This window comes from Cucumis melo, chromosome 4 (assembly GCF_025177605.1).
Source record: "Cucumis melo cultivar AY chromosome 4, USDA_Cmelo_AY_1.0, whole genome shotgun sequence".
NCBI classification, from domain to species: domain Eukaryota; kingdom Viridiplantae; phylum Streptophyta; class Magnoliopsida; order Cucurbitales; family Cucurbitaceae; genus Cucumis; species Cucumis melo.
In genome coordinates, this window is record NC_066860.1 from 4979775 (window position 1) to 4983103 (window position 3329).

The 3329-nt window shown below is 34.5% G+C and overlaps 1 long non-coding RNA gene across 1 annotated transcript; it reads right to left on the reverse strand.

Annotated features, from left to right (window-relative positions):
• Positions 1-986: 986 nt before the first annotated feature.
• LOC127148831 (uncharacterized) lies at positions 987-2904 on the reverse strand. Its single transcript, XR_007819964.1, has 2 exons — positions 2723-2904; positions 987-2146 (listed from the first exon to the last, which is right to left on the reverse strand). It is a non-coding gene; the product is annotated as an uncharacterized LOC127148831 (long non-coding RNA).
• Positions 2905-3329: the final 425 nt, after the last annotated feature.

A 3329-nucleotide genomic window follows, 5' to 3' on the forward strand; every position in this document is an offset into this window, starting at 1 on the left:
AAAAGCCAAATTTTCGTCCAAATCGATATGGACTATATGATGTTATGATCTAAATATTCCCACAGCGGGATGACAAGTAGCAGAAACGCATGCTCACGAAATAAGAAGTCTACAAAAACGATGAATCATGGGTATCAACCATGCGTTCTTGTTTATTCCGATTCTGAAGGTTGGCGTGCCACTAACTTTTTACACCATTAAGGATCAGTTCTCATGCCTAATATTCTCCAAAATAAATAGGCCCGCCTTCGCAGAAAAAGTTAGCAATCTTGGAACCTCAAATTTCTATAGAAAGTGGATAATGTATGCCAAAATAATGAGCTAACCATCCATGGACGTAATGCATTGGAAAGTGAAAGTTCATGTGTCCTATTAGATGGGAGGCTTTGGTTATCAAACCTAGCCCATGATATATGTTCGACAAAACTAAAATGGCAAGACTATAGATAGCTTCATTGACCATCAAGCTTGCAATCCTAAATACTTGGGACGAAGAAATGATCTTTTCTACACAAATACGAAGAGGCACAACCAACAAGATAAGAAGGCAACTAAATACGTCCCATCCTTCAGATCGTCCCTGATTCCAAGTTTTGCAAATAACATGTTCTCCCTAGAGGATCATTCTCGAGCCTGGATCTTTGAACCATCAGGGTTTTGAGTAGATTTAGAGGATGACGTCTTTTTTTGCTTCCGTGTGATTGGCTTATCATAGCTTATAGACCAAAGGTACCAGAACAAAATCCAAAAGCTAATAGTCACTTGGGAGTCATTCTTGGAAGATGTCATGCAATCATTCATCTGCGTATAAACTATTGAATAATATGCCTAGGAAAGATATTGATAGGTTAATTCTTTAAAGGAACGGATGACTTCCTCAGAGAAATCCCCCTTAATTGGAGACCCCCAAATGACCATAGGTCCCACAAAGAAATGGATAACTTGCCCGCCATAGTATGAAGAATATTAGTCAAAGGACACCAAGCTTCACAAAATGCTTGAATAACATCACTATTAGATCATAGGTGTACAAAGAAGCTGTTACGACACCATATAAACAAGCATTGTAAAAAAGTCACACATTTCGACCAACTACAAGCTCTAGCCACTCCTAATAGTAATCAGTAAAGTAGAACTCTTCAGTATCCGTGGACACGGCGCCGCAGCGTGTTTGGCCTTCAATTAGACGATGTCCGAGAGTGAGAGCTCTATCTGAATTGGAAGCCTCGTTATGGATACAAGACTGCAAGACCCATGCATTTTTTCCCTTAGACAAAGGTATCTCCACAAATAATCTGGGAAGAATTGAGTTATTGTCTAAGCGTGGCCAATGATCTGCAAAAGGGTCAGCCCATAGCTTCTCTACAAGGAGGCTAAGTCCATCTACCCTTGGTTGATTCCTATCATAAAGTATTACAAGGTGTCGGACTCTAGACAAGAATCATTCTGTGAAGTAAATCATCCTTCTGAAAATGAAAGATCGCCAGAAGTAAATTAGTACTAATGACATGGTCTTGGAACAAAAAATATGTGAAAACAAAGTAGCTAAAGCAGTAGACGTCATGATAGAGTTGCATCGTCTATCATGAACAAACTTCAGAAGCCGAAAAAGCAGTGAACATCATGATAGAGTTGCATCATCTATCATAAACAAATCCCAGAAGTCGAAGAAGCAATAAGACGTCATGATAGAGTTGCATCGTCTATCATGAACAAATCTCCGAAGTCGAAGTCGAAGAAGCAATAAGACGTCATGATAGAGTTGCATCGTCTATCATGAACAAATCTCCGAAGTCGAAGAAGCCGCAGGGCGTCATGAGAGAGTTGTATCGTCTATCATGAACAAATCCCAAAAGTTGAAGAAGCATCGTCTATCATGAACAAACCCTAGAAGTTGAATAAGCAGTGGGCGTCATGATATAGTTGCATCGTCTATCATGAACAAATCCAAGAAGCGATTCAAAGAAAAGACGTCGAGGAGAGTAACTTCATATATGCTTGCAACTTCATATATACTTGCATGAGACCTTCAAAGACATAGCTTACAAAAAAAAGTCATTGATAATAATAAAAAATGGGCCTTAACCTTTGATAGAGCTTCAAGTTGGTGCAAGGTGTAATCCTAACAAACTAACAGATATTAAACCTGAAAATACAAAAATTTTAAAAAAAAAAAGTTGTTAAAAAAAAGTCAAGTTTGGTAAAAAAAATATGCAAAAAAAGAAAATAAAATAAGAAAGAAAAGAGTTCTCTTATAAAAATAAAAAAAAAAAAGACAAAAAAAAACAAGTGAATTTAAAATAATTATCTTTAAAAAATATTATTGAAAACAACCAAAATGTAAAAGAAAAAAGAAAAAGAGAAAAAAGAAAACGTGAAAGAAAAAAAATATGAAAACTTTTCTTTAAAAAAAAAAAAGAAAAGAAAATTATTAAAAGAAAAAAGAAAAAAGAAAACCCCGAGGATAGGGAGCTGGCACCCTCTCCCTATTTTCTTTTTTTCCTCTTTCTCTTCCTCATTCTTCCTTCTTCTTTTTTTTTCTTTTTACCTCTGTCTCTTTCTTTTCTGTTCTTTATTTCTTCTTCTTTCTCCCTCTGTCTCTTTCTTTTTTTTTTTTTTCTTTCCATTTTTCTCTTTCTTTTCTCTCTATCTCCATCTCCGATTTTCCATCTTTCTCAACAAAAAGAAAAGAAGCAAACAAACAGAGAAGAAGCTGACATACTCTTCAGCCAACAAAGACGCTGCGACGGTCCAACGACGAAGGCGACGAAAAAAGTGATATGAGGTTTCGTTCCTTCTGTATATGAGGTTGCAAAAAAAATGATATTTTTCTTGATAGTAGCGGCCAACAAGTGCAAAGTCTTTTGGCTTTCTCCCACCTCTGTCTTCCTCTATTTATAAAGCGTCAATATTCAACCGACGAGGATATCCTTAAATCTGTTGAGATTTTTCTATAAGAAATTATTAGGATCTGTTGAGATTTTTCTAAAAGATATTATTAAGATTTGTTGATTTTTTTCTGAAAGAAATTGTTTAGATTGGTGGGATGTGTTGAGATTTAAATTAGATTTCAAAGTTTTGATTAATTTGTATAAATTTAAAGATTTTAACTTGTTTAAAAAAAACATATTTGATTATATCTTTCTGTTTTGTTCAATTTTTCTTTCTAAATAAATCCTCAAATCACAATCTTTTAACAATTATGAAAAATAAAATAAAATAAAGGGAACAGAAGAATGGCGTATCCCATTTGTTTTATATATATATATATATACACACACATATAATAAAATAATAAAATAAAATAAAACTGAATTTGAACTATGTTT